Source organism: Erinaceus europaeus, chromosome 5 (genome assembly GCF_950295315.1).
Source record: "Erinaceus europaeus chromosome 5, mEriEur2.1, whole genome shotgun sequence".
In the NCBI taxonomy this organism is placed as follows: Eukaryota; Metazoa; Chordata; class Mammalia; order Eulipotyphla; family Erinaceidae; genus Erinaceus; species Erinaceus europaeus.
The window spans coordinates 42,445,754-42,468,141 of NC_080166.1; positions in this window are offsets into that span (position 1 = coordinate 42,445,754).

The following is a 22,388-nucleotide window of genomic DNA, read 5'->3' on the forward strand; positions in this document are numbered from 1 at the left end:
CTTCTATTTTTAATTTTGGTAGAGGGAGGGAGGGCCGGAGGGAAGGAGGGAAGGAAGGAGAGAGAGAGAGAGAGAAGAGACACCTTTAGAACTGTTATATATCCCCTCTTGAGGTGAAAATGGGGGCTTTAAGCCAGTCCCTTATACATGGTAACATGTGTGCTACCAGGTCAACCACCACTTAGCCCTCTCAGAATAGCTATTCATTTATAATTTTAAAATAGACTTTATTTGTTTTGTTTTAATGATAAAGAGATAAAGTGAGAAAGATAGATAGACCAGAACACTGCTCAGCTTACTGTAGTGTGGAAGATTCAACCTGGGACTTTGGAGTCTCAGGCATGAAAGTATTTTTGCATAACCATTATACTATCTCCCCAGACCCATTCATTTATTCTTTAACAAATGTTTGAATATATATTCTGCATAGGAACTGAATCTAATATGTGGCCTAAATACAGGCAAACTCTGCATAGGAACTGAATATTCTGCATAGGAACTGAATCTAATATGTGGCCTAAATACAGGTAAACTCTCTCACAAGACTTCTGCTGTACTAGAGATACAGATACAATGAAATAATCAGTAGCATAAAATTGCAGCTGTGATAAATGATATGGAAGGGAGGTCTTTGGATACTATTAAAAGAATAACTTTCTAGTGCACTCAAAATACCAGACTCTGTACCAAGATAGTCACATACATGAACTCATAAACCCTCATTAGAATCACACAGTGTAGGTAGTAGTATATCTCTGTTTGACAGAGAAGAAAAGCGACTTTCAGGTGGCAAGAGTCACACCAATTGTAAGTGGTGGAGTAAGAGCTTTGAATCAAACACTCATCCTAAGAACTTGAGCTTTGAATCACTACCTGGAATAACAGGAGATGACAGGTGAAGAATAAATAGATGTTAATGGGCTGAAGGGGCAAAGAAAGAGTCAAAAAGAAAAAGGAGGTAAAAGTTAAAAGCAAATGGAGAGACTTTGGGGTAGGATAGAGAATACAATACTTAAAAGGCCAGCATGGATGGAGAAGAGAAAGTCAGAGAAGGAGGGTATAGTGGGTGGGTCACTCCAGTGGCAGACCTTATGCACCTTCTTAGAGAGTTATCCTTACCCTCAAACAATGAAAATTCTATGAATGGTTTTATGAAAGAAGAAAACTCTGAGATTTGCCCTAATATCACAGTATCTTCAACTACCTAGTGAAGGAAAAAGCAAGACATCTCACTGGAAGGGACTTGGGAAAGTCAAATACTTTGTGAAGGCCTTGCAATTAAAAAGTGATACAGCTGGAAGGTGGGCATAGATGGCATAATGGTTATACAAAGAGACTCAAGTCGAAGGCTTTGAAGTCATAGGTTTGATCCCCTGAACCACCATAAACCATAGCTGACCAGAAGGTCTGGTAAGGAAAAAAAAAAAAAGGTAGATCTGGCTGTTTGACTCAAGCTGGTCCTATTCTCTAGTTAATGTAACCACCAGATTATGTCCCTGAGTGGCCACCACTGGGTCATTTAACATGCCCCTTCAGTGGATCTCATGAATCTGGTCTGAGGGCTGGAAATACCATCCCTATGCATTTTGATCCCAGTGTGTGAATACAGACATAACTCTATGTATCTCAATAGTCATTCTTTAAACATTTGCACTTTGGGCTCTCTGTGGATTGTCTTGCACTCTACCTCCAATTCACCCTCTCATGCTGCTTTCCCTCCCCAGGCCCTGCAGTTCTGCCCTGACAGTGTACACGTGGCCTCAGATAAGAATCACTCCATTCAGGGTAGCTGGCAGGTAGATGTCTTATTTGCTCAAACATGCATGAAGGTCTCCACTCCCTAGATCATATGGCTGTGGAGTCTGGAACGCTTTGGCTGGCCTTCTTCTGTTCTTTTTGCAGATAGTGTGCTTCCCCCTCCAGGTAAACGTCAAACTAGTGTTCACTTAAATATTAATTTGCAGTTGCACAATCTCTCCTGTGCCGTTACCACATTCTGCGGGGATTAGGCTGAGCGAGCCTCCTTGCTTCCTTTCCATACACATTTCGGCAGTGCTGAGACTTGCAGCCGAGCCGATTTCTTCCTTTTATACCATCCAAAAATTCTGCAGTGCTAACCAAATGGAAATGAGTATCTTCATCTTACACATGGATAATTAAACTTCAAACACTGTTTATCTCCATCCCCAAATCCTCGGAATGCAGAAGCAAATTAATTTTAAATCTATATCTGCCTTAAATAGTAATTGTTTAATCAACAGGCTTGATGTATAATTATATTCTTTGTTCAGACTCCCTGCAGGCTTGAATAGACCACATAATTCCTGGGTTGCTTTCATTTCTGTAATTAGATCATGTGACAGACCCTTACTATATTACAGTTGACTATAGTTGCTTCTCTCCCACCCCCTTCCAAATTCTAAAATGGTTTCTCATGAATACTTAGATTATAACAGCCCAGCTTAACATGGAGCTGTGAGTGATTCACTTTAATCCTTTGCTTTTCTTTCACCTGCTAATTTACTTGGGAGCCAACAATATTCTACTGGTGTCTGCTACATTATGCTAGCTAGATTCTTCTTAAAAATACCGACAGAGAAAAATAATAGGAGAGGGGAAGAGACCAACAGAGAAAAATAATAGGACAGGGGAAGCTTGAGAGATACCTGCAGCACTGCTTCACTGCTCATGAAGTCCTCCTCCACCCCACCCCCCTCAGCAAGTGGGACCAGGGTCTTGAACCTGGGTCCTTGCTCATGGGAATATATGTGCTCAACTGAGTTTGCCATCACCTGGATCCATTATATTCTGAGACATAATGTACTTGTCTTTAGTTTGAACTTCTCTTTTCCTAACACTCTTCTTGATCAAATCAAAATGCACTGTCTAGAGTTACTTATAGAAGTGATATGTAAGGTTCAAATGAAACAAAAATTAATACCCTACACTTTTGTTTTCTGGCCACTTGGGGATGCATGGAGAAAGAAGTAATTTTTCCTCATTAGAAAGAGTAGTTTTGACTCCAAGAAATTATTTTCCTTCTCTGGACTCATTCCATAAATATGAGAGTTGGACATTAGATAATTAGGTCAACACTGGAATCTATTCTCTACTGGAATTTTTTTGTGTCCCATACAGTATACCTGATTTTCAGAGGCAGTGCTAACAATGTGATTGTTCACCCATACTGGTTCTTTTAACTCTCTTTATCATTCACATGCTCAAGCTCATTATCTTTCAGATGTTATTTCCCTGAGTTTCAGTACTTAACATTTTTCTTCTGCCAGGCATAATTTTCTTCAGCTTGGTGCCTGCCTGATTAGACCATTCCTGGTGGCCATTTATATATATATATATTATTCCTGACAGATACCGAGAGAAATAGAGCAAGAGGAGGAAAGACACCTGTGGCACTGCCCCACCACTCATGAAGCTTCTCCCCTGCTTCTCTCCCCTGCAGGTTGGGACTGGGGACTTGAACCTGAGTACTCATGTATGATAACAAGTGTGCCATACTTGGGTATGTATTCATTTTGCCCCTCATTTTTGCTACAGAGGTATATAAAATCAGGGAAGTCTTAGTAGATATGGTGTAATCAGTAGTGTATAAGCAGAGGGGAGTGATTGCAAATTGGAGGCAAAGAAGGAAAAAAAGGATTATTTTTATTTGTTTCTTTAGAAAGACCAATAGGATATTTACAGTTTCTTTTCCTCCATCATATTTCAAACTTACATATAAGTCACTCTTGCTTTTCATTAGCTTTACCCATTTATTATTTTCTGGCTAACCTTGGAGTATCATGCTCTTGATTACTTTCTCTTACTTATTCAGTTGCATTTTTCCCATTTTATCATGTTGATCCAGTTTATTTGCAATTTGATCCATTATTATATCCTGCCTGTATTTCCATAACTGCCTCTATGTGTTATCATTTCACCATCCTTCTGAGTATTTGCAACATTTCCCAATTATGTCTGTGGAATTAATTTCTGCATTTGTTATTCACCTTTCCAAATCATCCATGCAGATGATAGATTAAAAGTGGCAGGTTCATAGATACACTCAAAGATTAATAATTATCCTATTTTAATGGACTCGTGACATTTGGTTGGAGAATTTTGTCTCCAAGTTTTTCCCTTACTCTCCACTGGGTGATCAATTATCATGTATTTTTAGTTGTATTTATACATTTAACTATTTAGAGCTATTTTGATTTCTAGACTATATTCTTTTTTGCTTAGTATGGAAATAAAATTATTTTTGCTTTTTTGATGGAGTGAAAATTATATAGGAAACTGATATTATCCAGGTAGTGGTAATTCTGAGAAGCCAGAAAGGAGAGGATACAACAGCTCAGAAGTGGGCCGTAGCTGGAGAGATCACAAAGGCAGGTGGTGGCATTAGATCCCAGGGCTGGGAGTACTGTAGATAGTGAAATCTGGGGACCACGAGGGCAGGGTTGTTTGTTGGCACTGGTGGCTTCTAGTAAAAATAGCACTGCCTATAATGCCACCTTAAGCAGAGAGAAGAAAAGGTAAAACTCTTAGCTTCTCTCCTTTTCCAACTTGTAAGACTTATGGTGTCTCATTGACTCACTTTATCTGGAAACCAGTTAGCAAGAATTCCAGTTTCCAAATAGGTCAGGAAAGGGAAGGTGGACTTGAGTGGAGAGACAAATGCCTAACACAGATGCAGTTAGATGAGCTCCAAAAGCTGGTTCAAAGTCTTTTATGCATTTCAGTGGACTTGCTAATTCACCTGGAATTATCACCTGCCTCTAGTCCCTTCTGGACACTTCTGCTAGGCTTCTATTCCTACAATACTGCTTTCACTTTTGTACTAGGACCTTTCCTCCTTGCCACACCAAGCCAGAATGCTTTAGAACTTTCCTGATCTGGATGGTCTTTGTTAGGTCCAGATCCAGATTTCGTCTACATTTATCTCAACCTAGTTCTTGCCAGCATGGAAGAGAAAATACAAGATAATATTGATCCGCCACCTATTAGGTGAGAGACACTAACCTGGGAACTTTGTGTACTATCCCTTATCATCTACTCCTCACATGGTACTCTCATTTTTAGTAGGGTAGTGAGACTCACCAAGGTAAAGTAACTGCTCCAAGGTGACACTGTCTGGCTAGCGTTGGAGCCAGGTCCATCTGACACCAAATCTTGTTTCCATTACACCATATCACCCTCTTAGTTTTATTAACACTCAGGGAAAATAAGTGATTTATTAAAGTTCACATGGTTGGTACGTGCTACCTGAAAACTCAGTCCATCTGTTTTGGATTTAGAAGATTTGCCTAATAGTCTTGTTTAAACATACCCTTGCCCATGTAACCTTCACTCAAGCTCTACTTTGTTTAGGATACTTTCCTTCATCTGGAAATCCCGCTCCAAGTTCTCTCTTGGAGCTTCTCTGGCACTTACACCATTCAAAGATGCATTGTCATTAGTCTCCAAGTGGACACATCAATTCCAAAGTCAAGGCACAAATAGTAACAACAATCATTTCCCTCTTCTCAGGTCCTCCACCTCCACCCTAAAGACACTCCCTTCCAGTGATATGGTTGAATTTGAAGATTTTTCACTTACAGAATTTCAGGATTTTTCTCTTCTTTCTCTCCTCTCCTCTCCTCTCCTCTCCTCTCCTCTCCTCTCCTCTCCTCTCCTCTCCTCTCCTCTCCTCTCCTCTCTTTTTCTCTCTATTGTCTTCTATTTTTTCTTTTCATTCTTCTTTACTGGGAGGTTAATGGTTTGCAGCATAGTTTTCAGGACTTTTATAAGCACCTGGCAATTGAGACAGAAATTCCGAAATTTTAGGTGTGATTGTTACCCTTTAGTGTGTGTAAGACTCACCTGGGGAGAGTTTTCAAATACAGGTTTTGATCAGCAGTTCTGGGGTGGGGTCTGGATTTCTGCTAATATGGTTAAGCCAAGAGTCATACTTGAATAGTGATTTAAAACACAAAGTTACTCAGAGGCAGCTGATAATCTACCAAGGACACTTACCACAATTGGTTTGGTTCATAGATAGCCAGTGTGATAAAATCTAGGGAATCAAATAATCACTCAAGTTAAGGGGCATTGTGCTGAAAGAAATTTAGGGGATTTATATAATGTTTAATTTAACAGGTTTGAGACTTGCTCATAATATTGTATGGTAAAGGTTTGCTTTACATCATGGCAAAATAATTTTTTAAGATTTACTTATTATTTCACAGCTCCAGGCTGACTTTTTCAGATAGAAATAGAAAAACAGAAAGGGAGGGGGGAGGGGGAAGTGAAAGGAGAGGAGGAGGGGGAAGTGTAAGGGGCTGGGAGGGGGAAGTGAAAGAGGAGGAGGAGGGGGAAGTGAAAGGGGAGGGGGAAGTTAAAGGAAAGGGGAAGGGGAAATGAAAGGAAAGGGGGAGGGGGAGGGGAAATGAAAGGTAAGAGGGAGGGGAGGGGAAATGAAAGGAAAGGGAGAGAGGAGAAGTGAAAGGAGAGGGGAGGGAGAAGGAAGGAGGGGGGAGTGAAAGGAGAGGGGGAGGGGAGGGGTGAGGGAAGGAAGGGGGAAATGAAAGGAGTGGGGGAGGGAGAGGGAGGTAGGAGGAGGAGGGGGAGGGGGAAGGGGAAGGGAAGGGAGAGATGAGAGAGAGATACAACAGTATCAAAGCTTCCACTGAAGTAGTTTGGGCTAGGTTTGAACCTAGGTCACACAGAAAAGAAAGCACTACACTATCCAACTGGGCTATTTTGCCAGTCTTCTTTAGTTAATTAATTAGCATCCAGGGTTATCACTGAGGTTAAGTGCTACCACAGCTCCCTGCTCCCTTTTATCCCTCCCCATTTTTATTGAATGGGACAGAAGGAAATTGAGAGGTGAGGGAGAGATAGGGAGAAAGAAAGATACCCTCAGAAGTGCCTCACTGCTCATGAAGCATCCCACTGCAGGTGGGGAGCAGGGCTCTAACCGTGTTCTTTGTGTGCTTAACTGGGTGCAGCACCTCCACCCCCTCTTATTTATTTATTTTTTATAAGAGAGAGATAACAAGAGAGGAGGTAGAAAGAGAGACCAGAGTAGTTAGTACTCAGCTCTGGCATAAGGTGATACTTGGGACTAAACCTGCAGCTTCTGGGCTATAGGCCTGTGAGCTCTGCTCTCTAGCAGGCTGAGTAGTCTCCAGTATCAAAGTTTGTTTATTTGTTTGCTTTTTTTTCTCCAGGGTTACCACTGGGGCTCAGTGCCAGCAATACTAATATAATGCTCCCTGCAGGCTATTCTTTTTCCTTTTTATTGGATAGGACAGAGAGAAACTGAGAGAGGAGGGGAGGATAGACAGAGGGAAAAAGAGATCTACAGACCTGCTTCACAGATCATAAAGTGTCCCCCCTGCAGGTGTTGAGCCAGGTGCTCGAAATCCTTGTGCTTAGTACTACTTGTACTTAACCACTGGCCCCACAAAGCAAAGTTTTCAATAGTCTAGTGTTATTTACCCTTCTGAAGGAAGGGGATCTACAGGAATATGAAGAATGGTGGCCTCTGAGGTGATCTGAAGAGAGAGAAAGGTAAAGCTGTTTTCATTTCCAAAGAAAAGCAGGAAAGTGTTTTGCTGGGTCTTGGTTTGGGGAGTATAATGGGAGACCCATTTGCTGTACTACAATGGCTGAATTTCTTTTTTGTTTGCTTCCATTTTTTACCGTTAGTGGTTTAATAGTGATTTACAAGATTATAATAGTTCCACACTACCAAAGTTCTGTGCCAACCCAGCCCACTGCATAATAACCATTATAGTTCTCTCAAGGTTTTAGAGATGGGTTGCCCTTCTTGTATCTCCTTTTCTTTCTTTTTTTTTTTCCTTCAAGTTCATGTGCTTCAATTATCTACATTCCACAGATGAGTGAAACTTATCTAGTAGTTGTCCTTCACTTCCTTGATTACTTCACTAAATATAATCACCTAATGATTGAATTTCTTGCATGACTAATTATACCAAGTGCTAGCTGGGATACAGGGCAGAAGAAGTCATAGTAAGAGAGGAAGGATAACTGATGTTTTATATGTACACACAGACACACACACACACACACACAGACACACACACACACACACACACACACCTTGTAGTGTGTTTTTGGTGGCCGACAGGTGATAGGTGGACTGTGGTAAGGTGTCCCTACTCTGCCATTTTCTGACTATGATCAAGCCTGGAGTCAGTTGGAAATTCCACTGGGCCAAGTGTAATCCTTCCCCGGGGTCATGGGAGGGGAGCTGTTCTGAGCACACTGTTGACTGCCTTGTACAGGGCATTCCTGGAGAAGAATAGGAAGATGTACTCTCTCCCCATCACTTCCCCCTAGATCTCAGAATGTATACTGAGATCAAGGTGCCTCCCTGATTGTTAGAATCCAACTGAATATTTATAGGGATTCAGCAAGTTTACCTGAAGTTCTGGCCAGAACCAATCCTACATCCATTTTCAAAAATCAATACACTATTTCCTATAATTCAATCTCTTTCTGAAATCCCAGTTGCTGATAAAAAAAAAACAAACATTACTGCCTTTGTCAGACATTTAACTATCTATGATCCATACCATCTGCTGATGGCTTTTTGGTTTTATTTTAGGATTTTAATGAAGTTTTTTATTTGTTCATTTCATATCTCATACTCACCATTATGTTAAAGGCTCAGCTTAAATTTCTCCTAGCCATCTGGAAGAGGATTGGATCAATCTTATGTATATTGCTAATTTTGGAACTGGATCATGAAACTTTTTTGACAGTTTGTACAAATTTTCCTCATTGATTAAGCTCCAGAATGTCCTTGACTATTGCTTAAATTTTATTCACAATATGGTCTTTTTAAACTAACAAATACTAGTGATTGCATTGAACTTGATATTTTGGGTAGATGTATTTAACAATCATTTGGGTAAAGGAGTGAAGCAGAGAGAAAAATAATAATATGTTTTGTATTATAGTGCACAAGTATTAATAGTATTTTATTAATATTTGTTTTTTTAAACATTTTTCCTTTATTGGGGGATTAATGTTTTATAGTCGCCAGTAAATACAATAGTTTGTATATGCATTACATTTATCACTGTTTTATTAATATTTCTACTGCTAGAAATAAACATTAAGCATTAATATTACCACTCTCTTCTCATCCTTATTTATTTATTTATTTATTTTTATTTATTTTTTGCCTCCAGGGTTATTGCTGGGGCTTGGTGTCCACACTCTGAATCTAGTGCTCCTAGGGGCTGTTTTTCCCTTTTTTATTTTTTTGCCCTTGTTGTTGTTATTGTTGCCATTGCTGTTGTTGTTGATGGATAAGACAGGGAGAAATCAAGAGAGGAGGGAAAGACAGAGGGAGAGAAAGATACCTGCAGCCCTGCTTCACTGCCTAGGCAGTTGAGGTCTCAAACCAGGATCCTTATATCTTATTCTGCTGTGCCCCATTCTCTTCTCAGCCTTTAAGACTTTCTGATTTTGAATTTGAGTATTTTTTCTATTATTTTTAAAAAGATTTATTTATTTATTAATGAGAAAGATAGGAGGAGAGAGAAAGAAACAGACATTATTCTGGCACATGTGCTGCCAGGGATCGAACTCTGGACCTAATGCTTGAGAGTCCAAGGCTTTATTACTGCGCCACCACCTGGACCACAGAATTTGGGTATTTTTTTCTTCTCTCTTGTCTTATAGAAAAGACTATAAACTCCACTAGAATTGAGATCATGTGTTTTAATCTATGTCCGTGGGACTCAGCACGTAAATGTTCTGCATAAACGCCCATAAATGAATCAACAAATGACTTTATTGGATTAATTTATATTACTGTCCTGTCAGAGGAGCCTTTCTGAATTCTTGAAAAAGGAGGTGCAGATCAGTCTTTTCCTTCATAAAATGAAAGTCTGTTTCCCAAAAGTTAGTAATTTTGTTTTAATTCTATATTGTCTCTTCCTATCTAAATGCCAGCATGGATACTATATTTCTGTGTGAAGAGATTCTATATAGAAATGAAGACTTAAGTTTGAATTACTGTCAGTTAGTGAAATATCATACCTGAAGATGTAAATGAAAGTATGGAGGGAGACAGGTGCAGCAGTAGGAAGTTAAGACAGGAGTGGGTTTGAGTACAGATCTTGTCTTTCTGTCTATGGACCCTTCTGAATATCACTAGTGCCAAATCTGCAAAATGTGGAGGATAATGATGAACAGAGTCTCAAGACAGCTTCTAAGGCCCTGCTGACAGAACCCTCATCTGCCCTAGATTTTTTTTTTTTTTTTTTGCTATATGAATTCCACCCAGACTGCCTCCATTCATTTTTCAAAACCTCCAAGTTTCTACTTATCTGCCACAGAGCACAGAGCACAGAGCACAGAGTTCTTGTTCATGTAGCTCCCCTGATTTCTTCATTCTGTATCTATTGATAGGAGTTTTTGTTTGTTTTTTTGTTAGTTTGTTTGTTTCTAGGGTTATCGCTGGGGCTTAGTGCCTGCACTACAAATATACTGCTCCTGGAGGCCAATACTTCCCATTTTTGTTGTCCTTGTTACCATTATTGCTGTTGTTGTTGTTGGATATGACAGAAAGAAATTGAGAGGAGGGGAAAAAGAGAATGGAGAGAAAGGCAGACACCTGCATTCCTGCTTCACTGCTTGTGAAGTGACCCCTCTGCAGGTGGGGAGCCAGAGGCTCAAACTGGGATGATTTGCACCATGTGCACTTAACCCGCTGACCTACTGCTCAGCTCTGGATAGTTCCTATTCATATTTTAGGGCTCAACTAATGAATAATTTCTTTAATGAGGCCTTCCCAATTTCCCTAAAGTAAATGAGATTGTCTTATAAGGAACACCATGGTCTATGGAAGACACCACAGTTGTCATTACATGTTAACTGTATTTGGTTCTTATGCTTTCACCTTTCCCACCAGGAAAATATAGACCTTGTGAGAGCAGATACTATGCCTATTTGACTCATACTAAGATTTGCAGTGTCTAGAAGTGCCTAGAATAAAGTAGCTTAATGAAGGAATGCTGGATGAGTGGATAAATAAAAAGTAATTAAGAAGATCAAACACGTTAGGTATACAATAACCTGTGTTTCACCCCATCCTTCCAAATCACATCTTTTCTGTTTTTTTTCCCCCGTGGAAAAATAAGAAAAATAACAAGGGTGCATGATTTGAATAATGCACCCTGACATTTTCCTGAATTGATCATTCCTTCAAGTCCTTGATTCTCAAACCTGACATATACCAGGACTACCTGCGAAACTATAAAACTTGAGATAAAAAGTCAATCATTGGAGGCTGGACTGTGGCACACTTGGTTAAGTGCACATAGTACAATGTGCAAGGACCTGGGTTTGAGTCCCTGCTCCCCAACTACAACAGGGATGCTTCAGAAGCACTGAAGCACGGCTGCAGTTGTATCTCTGTATCTCTCCCTCTCTGTCTCCCCAACCCCTCTCAATTTGTCTCTTTATTTAGCATAAAATGGGGGAAAAAATAAAAGAAAAACATGGCCACTAGGAGCAGTGGATTCATAGTGCTGGCACCAAGCCCCAGCAATAACTCTGGAGGGAAGAAAAAAAAAAGTCAGTTATTGTCAGGTGGACCTGACGCATTAGCATGAAATGATTCCCAAGTGATTCTAATGTGCAACTTGCAACTAACATTTGAAACAACCACTTTAGGTATAAAATTATTCTGAAAAAACTTGTTAAATTTCAAGCATATTTTAAAAATATTTATTTATTTATTCCCTTTTGTTGCCCTTGTTGATTTATTGTTGTATTTATTATTGTTGTTGTTACTGATGTCGTTGTTGTCAGATAGGACAGAGAGAAATGGAGAGAGGAGGGGAAGACAGAGGGGGTATAAATGGATAGACACCTGCAGACCTGCTTCACCTCTTGTGAAGTGATTCCTCTGCATGCGGGGAGCTGGGGACTCGAACCAGGATCCTTTTGCCGGTCCTTGAGCTTTGCGCCACCTGTGCTTAACCCACTGCTCTACTGCCTGACTCCCCTATTTTTAAAAAATCACATTATAACTCTTTAAAAAATATTTTGAATTTTTTACCTTTATTTATTTATTGGCTAGAGACAGCCAGAAGTTGAGAGGGAAGGGGATGATAGGAAGGGAGGGAGGAGAGAGAGAGAGAGAGAGAGAGAGAGAGAGAGAGGAACTTAGAACACTGCTTCACCATTCATAAAGCTTTTCCCTGCAGGTGGAGACTGGGCACTTGAACCTGGATCCTTGCATATTGTAACGTGTGCTCAATCAACTGCACCACCACCTGGCCCCAAGAATATCTTTGTATACATCAATGTATGTAGCAGTGGGTCAACACCTTAGCTCCTGCCTGCACTACTGTGTGGGTTAATCAGATGAGCCTTTATGTGGGTAAATGCCTTGGCTATGTGATGAGATACAATAACAAATCTCTTATTTTTCGGGTTGTCTGTCCAGGGAAGTCTGGTTGGTATCATGTTAGCATCTGAAACTTGGTGCTGCAAAGAGAGATAACATACACAGACAAATTGTTGATGAATCATGAATTTAAAGGCTGGAGTAGTGCATATGAAGAGTTGGGAAGGGTCTTTGTTTTGTAGGTAGCTAGTAGGTAGATTTTAGTTATATTCCAAAGGGCCTGTGTCTATACTAGTTTTTTTTTTTTTCTTTTTTCCCCTGAGCCTGAAATCTGATATGCAGGTGGATTCAAGTAATTGTCTGGGGAGATGATGTCATGGCTACATAAAGGACCAGAAATCTGGGTCAGGGAAGAGAGTAGCTCCCAAATATGGGAAAATTATATACATATTGTTGACTGTAAACTCAATCGATTTGATCTGATCTGGGGCCCATATTCAGCTTAGGAGCCTATGTGACAACTGTTAACTGTTTTTTTTTTTCCTCCAGGTTTATTGCCGGGCTCAGTGCCTGCACCATGAATCCACTACTCCTGAAGGCTTTTTATTTCCTCCCTTTTGTTGCCCTTGTTGTAGCCTTGTTGTGGTTATTACTGTTGTTGTTGTTAATGTCATTTGTTGTTGGATAAGACAGAGAGAAATGGAGAGAGTAGGGGAAGACAGAGGTGGGGGGAGAGAAAGACACCTGCAGACCTGCTTCACCACCTGTGAAGCGACTCTCCTGCAGGTGGGGATCTGGGGCCCCAAACCCTGATCCTTATGCCGGTCCTGGCGCTTTGTAACACTTGCGATTAAGCCTCTGCGCTACCGCCCGACTCCCTGTTAACAGTTTTTTATACTCCCAGATGAGGGATGCATTCAGTCTGAGAGGAATCTTTTTTTTTTCTATTTTATTAATTTAATTTAATTTTATTATTTATTTATAAAAAGGAAACACTGAATAAAACATAGGATAAGAGGAGTACTACTCCACACAATTCCCACTACCAGAACTCCGTATCCCATCCTCTCCCTTGATAGCTTTTCTCTTCTTTAAGCCTCTGGGATATGGACCCAAGGTCATTGTGGGATGCAGAATGTGGAAGGTCTTGCTTCTGTAATTGCTTCCCCCTGAACATGGGTGATGGCAGGGTGATCCATACTCCCAGCTTGCCTCTCTCTTTCCCTAGTGAAGTGGAATTCTGGGGAATCGGAGCTGCAGGACACATTGGTGGGGTCGTCTGTCCAGGGAAATCTGGTTGGCATAATGCTAGCATCTGGAACCTGGTGGCTGAAAAGAGAGTTAACATACAAAGCCAAACACGTTGTAGACTAATCATGAACCTAAAGGCTGGAGTAGTGCAGATGAAGAGTTGGGGTAGTCTCTGTTTTGTAGATAGCTAGTAGGCATATTTTAGTCATATTTCAAAGGGCCCATGGCTATACTAGTTTTTTTTTTTTCCCCGAGCCTGAAATCTGATATACAGGTGGATCCAATCATTGCCTGGTGAGATGATGTCACCAGGAAAAAGAACCAGGAAGCAGGATTAGCATCATGTCATGCTGGAAAAAGGACCAGGAAGCAGGATCAGGGAAGAGAGTAGCTCCCAAATGTGAGAAAGAGGTACAAATATTGTTGACTGTAAACCCCATTGATTTGATGTGATCTGGGGCCCATATACAGCTTAGGAGCCTATGTGACCTCTGTATTCCTGTAGATCTGAGCTCACATTTTGTGGTTATTAGTAGGAACATTCCAAGCTGTCCAAATATCAGGACCCATCTTCCTTAGGTGCAGCATACAATATGTTGTCAGCTTCCCTTCAGAGGATGGAACATTCTCTACCATTGTTGATCCAAGCTGAGGACATGATCCTATGGGGGCCCACAAAGGGGTCTGTTTTGTTGTTCCTGTTAGAGATGATCAGTAACAATGGAGGGAGGGATTTATTCGAGGTTTAGGCCCATCATGTCTGTTTGAGAATCTCAGGAATCCTCGAATAGGGCCCCACCTGATCAGGTGGCCTGATAGTGACTAAAGAGTCATCGTTAAAGTAGGCCAGTCTCTTGCCCTTCTTCAGCTTTTGCAGTCCTTGATTTGATTAGAATAGCTTAGGAGTGGGTGAGGGAAGTATAATAGGAAATAGGTGAGGAGGGTATCTAAGTAGAAGCGGATACTGTTTCATTATGAACTTCATACAGACTCACTGTAGACTATTACATGTTAATATATGCCGTATCTCATGGTACCTGGTCTATATCTAGGTTTTGGGACTTTGTTAGGAATTGAACCATCTGGAATGGAGTCAGAGAATCCTAGGAAAGGAAAGGTCACATCTGAGTAATGAAGCTGAAGGGTTGACATTCCATGCCTGACGTCTCTGGAGACAGTCTGAAGTGAAACATATAGAGGTGGTACTCGTTGCGTTGATTAGGCTGGGATGAGCAGATGAGATATCATTTGGTACGAATTGAGAGAAGATTGTAGGAAAGTGAGCCCCACTCTAGAGGTTCCAGGACTGGGGAAATATAGGCTCTATAGAGGAAGTGGGAGATTCCTGCTGTATTAGTTAACCCAATTGCCAAATAATATAATTATAGCAATAACTATCTCTTTCCTTCTTAAACCTTAAGACATTCACTTTTTAAAAGCCAAATATCCACCCTCACCCTCAACTCAGGGTTTTTATTTGCTGCCCTACTACAAATTCAATCAAATCCTGCTTTGAGTTTCCCTCTCTGTTCTTCTTCCTCAACTTCTGTTTATGAGTGGGATCATCACATACTCATATTTATCTTTCTGACTTAGCTCACTTAACATAATTCCTTCTAGCTCCATCCAAGATAGGTCAGAGATAGTGGGTTCATTGTTCTTAATAGTTGCATAGTATTCCATTGTGTATATATACCACAGCTTTCACAGCTACTCATCTGTTGTTGGGCACCTGGGTTGCTTCCAGATTTTAGCTATTACAAATTGTGCTGCTATGAACATAGGTGTACACATATCTATTTGGTTGAGTGTTATGTAGTCCTGCGAGCATATCTCTAGGAGAGGAATTACTGGGTCATATGGAAGGTTCATGTGTACCCTTGTTAGAGTTCTCCAGACTACTTTCCACAGAAGTTAGAACAATTTACATTCCCACCAGCAGTGCAGAAGGGATTCTTTCCCCCCACAGCCTCTCCAGCATTTGTTGCTTCTGTTCTTTTTGATGTATGCCATTCTCACAGGGGTGAGGCAGTATCTGAATGCTGTCTTTATTTGCATTTCTCTGACAATCATTGACCTGGAGCCACTTTTCACGTGTTTGTTAGCCTTTTGGATTTCTTCTGTAGTCAATGTTCTGTTCATATCTGCTATTCATTTTTGGATGGGGTCATTTGCTTTTTTATTGCTAAGTTTGCTGGCTCTTTGTATATTTTGGTGATTAGACTCTTATCTATTATATGGCATGTGAAGGTCTTTTACCATTCTGAGAAAGTCTTTTTGTTTGTGTGATAATTTCTTTGGCTATGCAGAAGAAGCTTTTCAATTTGATGTAGACTCATTGATTTGCTTCTGCTTTAGTCTTCCTTGCAGTTGGGTTTTTATGATCAAATATGTTCTTGAGGTTTAGGTGGGAAAGTGTTCATCCAATGTTTTCCTCTAAGCATTTGAGAGTATCTGGTTTAAGATCCACGTCCTTGATCCAGTTGGAGTTGATTTTTGTTGCTGGTCAGATAAGGCGGTTCAGTTTCATTTCTCTGCATGTTTCAACCCAGTTTTCCCAACTTCCTCCTTCTTCCATTTAATATGTGGGGCCCTTTTATCAAAGATTAGATGTCCATAGGTGTGTGGGTAACTTCTGGGCTTTAAATTCTGTTTCATTGGTCTGTGTGCATATTTTTGTTCCAGTACCAGGCTGTTTTGATGATGATGGCCTTATAATATAGTTAGAGATGTGGGAGTGTGATGCCTCCATTTCTGTTTCTTTTCCTCAAGATTGTTTTGGTGATTCTAGGTGTTTTCTGGTTTCAGATAAATGATTTCAGTTTTTGTTCTATTCTCTTAAAGAAGTTTGGTGGAACTTTGATGTGTATCGTGTTAAATTTGTATATAGCTCTGGGGAGAATATTCATTTAGGTGATATTTATTCTTCCAATCCATGAGCATAGGGATGTCTTTCAATTTCTTGGTATCAGTTTCTATTTCCTTGAGTAGTGATTCATAGTTTTCAGCATACGAGTCTTTCACTTCTTTGGTAAGGTTTATTCCTAGGTATTTTATTGATTTTGCTGCAGTAGTGAATGGAAGTGATTTCTTGATATCCTATTCTTTGAATTCATTGTTTCCATAAAGAAGTACCACTGATTTTTGTACATTGATTTTGTAGCCTGACACTTTGCTATATAGCCTACGAACTTCCAGTAGTTTTCTGCTGGCTTCTTAAGGTTTTTCTATGTATACTATCATATCGTCTGCAAATAGTGAGATCTTTACTTCTTCCCTTCCATTCTGTATTCCTTTGATTTCTTTCTCTTGTATGATTGCTATGATAGTCACTTCCAATACTATGTTGAAGAGTAATGATGATAATGGACAGCCCTGTCTAGTCCCTGATCTGAGGGGGAATGCTTTAAGTTTCTGTCCACTGAGTATGATGTTGGCTGTAGGTTTGCTAAATATGAACTCTACTCTCTTGAAGGATTTCCCATCAATTCCTATTTTTTTTTAGTGTTTTGAGCATGAATGGGTGTTGGATTTTGTCAAAGGCTTTCTCTGAATCTATTGAGATAATCATGGGGTTTTTGGATTTCCTTTTATTGATGTGGTGAATGACATTGATTGACTTATATATATATTGAACCAGCCTTGCATTCATGGGATAAATCCCAGTTGGTAGCGATGAGCAATCTTTTTATATACTGCTGTATCCAGTTGGCTAGGATCTTATTTAATATTTTGGCATCCATATTCAGAGATATTGGTGTATAGTTTTCCTTTTTGGTTGTGCCCCTATCTGCTTTTGGTATCAGGGTGATGTTGGCTTAATAGAAGGTGGAAGGGAGTGTTCCTGTTTATTTGATCTTGTGAACGAGCCTTACAAGTATAGGTATTAGCTGTTTCCTGAAGGTTTTGTAGAATTTGGTTGTAGTCCAGAACTTTTGTTGTTGGGAAGATTCTTATTAACTGTTTGGATTTCTTTGTCCATGATTGGTGCACTTAGGTTTTGTAGTTCTTCTTGGTTCAGTTTTGGAAGGGCATTATGTTTCTAGGAATTCTTCCATTTCTTCCAGATTCTCTAGCTTGGTGGCATATAGTTCTTCGTAGAAGTTTTACATGATTTTCTGGATCTGTGGTGTCAGTTGTGTTATATTCTCTATTGTTTACAATTCTCTTTATTTGAGTTGTCTCCCCCCTTTTTTTTAATGGGTCTGCCTGGAGTTTGTCAATCTTGTTTAATTTTTTAAAGAACCAACATTTGGCTTCACTGGTCTTTTGTATGGTTCTCTTATGCTGGGGCTCACGATGGGTGACTCTCAGCCAGGAAGGTAAACTACTGGTTCTCCCTTGCTAGCTCGAGGACTCAATGATATAGACAAGAGACACCGGAGAAAATTGGAACACTCTCACTTATTGGAAGGTGGGTTTGGGTTTAAATAGGGATTCAGATAAAGAACATTTTTCAAATATGTCAGAAATTACAGGTTCCTTAAAGGTCAGCTTGTCCCTATGGTAGGGGGCTGGTATGATAAGAAGGTCAAGACAATTATTCTCCACGATGCAAACAGGTTAATTATGTAAAGGAATTTGAGAGAAGCATAGGGGTTAAACCAGCAGGGTGAGATAGAGAGAAGATAAACAAGTCTTGATGTAAATCATCATATCAAAAGATATAAGGGGCTTCACTGTCTCATGTCAGGGCGGTGTTTGATGAATTATGTTCTCTTTAGTGATCAAAAGTGAGGTGGTTATGTGAACTCTTGGTGACTATGTGAACTTTGAATGAACCTTACAGCAGGCAGCAATGTGGCCTGCAGTTAGGAGGGAGAAACAGTGAGATCTCTGTGGGCTTGAGAGTCTGATAAGGGGAAACTGAGTCTGAGAGACATTTTTCCCCTTTGCTCATCTGTGTGAGAGAGGCTAACAAGGGCATGTCTTTCCCAGACCTCCATCCAGGGGTGGGGGGAGTTTTCCCTAAGCTCTACCAAGCTTACACATAGTCCCACACTCTTATTTCTGATTGTTGTTTATTTCTGCTCTAATTTTTGTGATTTCTGTTCTTTTGGTTAGTTTAAGGTTTCTTTGTTCCTCTTCCTTTAAGTCCTTAAGGTATGCAGTAATGTCTTTTATTTGAGCTTTTTCATGTTCTCTAATGTGTGATTATATGGCTACTAGTGTCCCTCTCAGTACTGCTTTAGCTGTGTCCCAAATATTTTGATTGCTTGTTTTTCATTTTCATTTGTTTCCAGGAACATTTGAAATTATTGTTTGAGTGCCTCTCTGACCCAGTGGTTCTTAAGCAGCATGTTGTTGAGTTTCTAAATCCTGTGAGTTTTAGTAATTTTCTGTTTGTTGTTGAATGTTAGCTATACTCTGCTGTGGTCTGAGAAGATACTTGGGATGATTTCAATCTTCTTGAATTTGTTGATACTCTTTTTGTGGCCTAACATGTGGTATAACCTTGAGGATGGGCTGTGTGGATTTGAATAGAATGTGTATTCCATTTTTTTTTTTTGGGTGAAGAACTCTGAAAATGTCCAGCAGGTCTAGTCTGTCAATATCTTCATTTAATTCTCTTCTTTCTTTATTGATTCTCTGCTTCATTGATCTAAGTGTGAGAGTGGGGCATTAAAGTATGCCACTACTACTACATTACTATTGATTTATTTTTGTAATTATTTCAGTAGGTGTTTGATGTGTTTAGATGGGCCCTCATTGGGTGCATAAATGTTAATAATTGTTAAATCTTCATGATTGATTGATCCTCTAATCATTATGCAATGGACTTGCCTATCTTTTACTACTTTAATTAATTTAAAGTCTATAGTGTCAAAGATGAGAATGGATGTTCCTGCCTTTTTCTGTGGTCCATTGGCCTCTATGATAGTTTTCCATCCTTTACTTTTAAGTCTGTGTTTGTCTTTTTGGGTCAGGTGGGATTCTTGCACACAGCAATTGGTTGGGTTGTGTTTTATGATCCATCCTCCCACTCTGTTCCTTTTCTTCTTCTTCTAGTGTTTGCCTCTGTTCCTTTTAATGGGAGAGATTAAGCCATTGACAGTTATTGATATTATGGATTTAATGTATTGTAGTGCCATTATTCAACATTTTTAAAAATTTTCTCTCATATATGGCAAGTATTATGGTTATATTTTTGTTTATAAGACATCTTTTATAACCTCTTTCAGGGCATGGTTGGTGATGGTTGCCTCCTTTAACTGTTGCCTGTCTGAGAAGGTTTTGATCCCTCCATGTAGTCTGAATGAAAGTCTAGCAGGATATATTATCCTTGGTTGAAACCCTATTTCCTTGAGGGCTTGGTAGATATTTTACCTTTCTCTTCTGGATTTTAGAGTTTGAGTGGAGAAGTCTGCTGATAATCGTATGGGTTTTCCCCTTTATGTGACTTTTTGTTTTTCTCTTGCAGGCTTTAGGATCCTTTCTTTACCTTACTTCTTTTCATTATAAGTATGATGTGTCTTGGTGTTTTCAGGTCTGGGTTCATTCTGTTTGGGACTCTCTAGGCCTCCTGGATCATAATGTCCTTTCTGTTGTTAAGTCTGGAAAGTTTTCTTCTATTATTCCCTCTAGAATATTTGCTTCATTTTTCCTCTCTTTCTTCCTCTGGCAGGCCAATTATACGAATGTTACTTCTTTTGAGATCATCCCATATGTCTCTATTGTTATTTTCAGTGTAACTCAGTCTCTTTTTGAGCTCTTTTACCTCTTTCTTAGTTTTCTGTAGCTCATCCTCTGTCTGGCTAATTCTGTCTTCTGCTTCTGTTAGTCTACTAACCCTTCCCTCAGCTTCTTTTTTCAACTCTGTTATAATATTAGCTTGTTCTTCTAACTTTCCTTTTAGCTCAGTTATGTCAGCTTTCAGTTCTCTAACTAACTTGAGGTTGCTAGTATTTTTCTTGAGGGTCTTATCTGTTGTTTTCCTAATTCAGATATCCCTTTCTTTCATATTTTCTTCATTTCTGTGATTATTAGGTTTATTATTGTTTGCATACTTTTCTTTTGATTGGTTTGGAGTTCTTTCTGGGCTCCCATCCTGATTCTTTTTCATAGCAGTTTTATTTGCTCTTGATTTAACCATTTTTTTTTATTGATGTGGTTTTTATTTTTCTGTTCTGTCACTTTTCAGTTGTTGCGTTTTGAGTACAAGCCACGCTATACTAAAGCCCTTTAACAAATGCAGTCAGAAAGCTCATAACTTACAACAAAAGCAAAATAGCACCACCAGTCCAAGAAAATATAGCAACTAAATCAAAATAAAAAGAAAGGGAAAGGAAAAAAAAAGCAATAGCAAGAATAGGCAATTTTGCAAATCTACTGTCCACTATAAATTCTAGGGATAGCAAGAGGAAAAAAGGAAGTAGAAATGAGAGACACTGACACACAAATAGAGTTCACTCTGAGTTAGATTTCTTCCAAAAAATAATTCCCAAATGAGTATCACTGAATTCAGGAAGCAAAAGAAGGAAGAAAAGAAAAAAAAAGGAGAAGTGAAAGGAAAGAGTTATTTATTTATTTTTTTAGTTAGCTAGGAGGATAGAAAAGGAAAGTGGAGGGGAAGAGGGAGAGAAATAACTTCCTCTCACAACGGATAGGACACCCAGTCACTTATCTTCCTGGGCCAGAGGGGAGGTGGGGGTGGGTGGGTGGGATGGCACACAATCTTTTGGTGATGGGAATGGTGTTTATGTACACACCTATTAAATTATAGTCATATAAATCACTAATTAATGTGAGAGGGGGAAAATCAATTGTATGTCTAACAAAGGGACTTTTCAAAGTTAACCCAATTACCAAATAATGTGATGATAACAGTAACTATCCACTGTCTTCTTGAACCCTAAGACAGCAGGAACCTCACATTTCCACTATAGAGCCTAAACTTCCCCCAGTCCTGGGACCCTAGGGTAGGGCCCACTTTCCCATATGCTTCTCCCAATTCTTATCAAATAATACTGCATCCGCTGATCACAACCTAATCAATGCAATGAGCACCACCCCAGCATGCTTCACTTCAGACTGTGTCCAGAGACTTCAGGTGTGGAACGACCTAAGTGGTTCATTTCCTAACTAAGTCCTAAAACCTAGATATAGACCAGGTTCCAGGAGATACAGCATATGTTCACATGTATCCATAAACTAGGGAAAATATATACCTGAAAGTAGCAGTACACTAGAGTTTGCAGTGAGTACCCCCCAACACTTCATCTCCACTATTCCAACCTTTGGGTCCATGATTCTTCAACAATTTGTTTGGCTTTGTATGTTAACTCTCTTTTCAGCCCCCAGGTTCCAGATGCCATCAGGATGCCGGTCAGGCTTCCCTGGACTGAAGACCCCACTAATGTGTCCTGGAGCCCCGCTTCCCCAGAGACTCACCCTACTAGGGAAAGAGAGAGGCAGACTGGGAGTATGGATCGACCAGTCAACGTCCATGTTCAGCGGGAAAGCAATTACAAAAGCCAGACCTCCCACCTTCTGCAACCCATAATGACCCTGGGTCCATGCTCCCAGAGGGATAGAGAATGAGAAAGCTATCAGGGGAGGGGATGGGATATGGAGATTGGGTGGCTGGAACTGTGTGGAGTTGTACCGCCTCATCGTATGATTTTGTTAATGTCTCCTTTCTTAAATAAATAAATAAATAATAGTTACTTTTGGTCAACCTGAAGAAGGAGGAGGGAAAAATGGCACATGTGTATAATAATAGTAATGATAATAATGTAAAATAGAGTAAAAAAAACCCCTA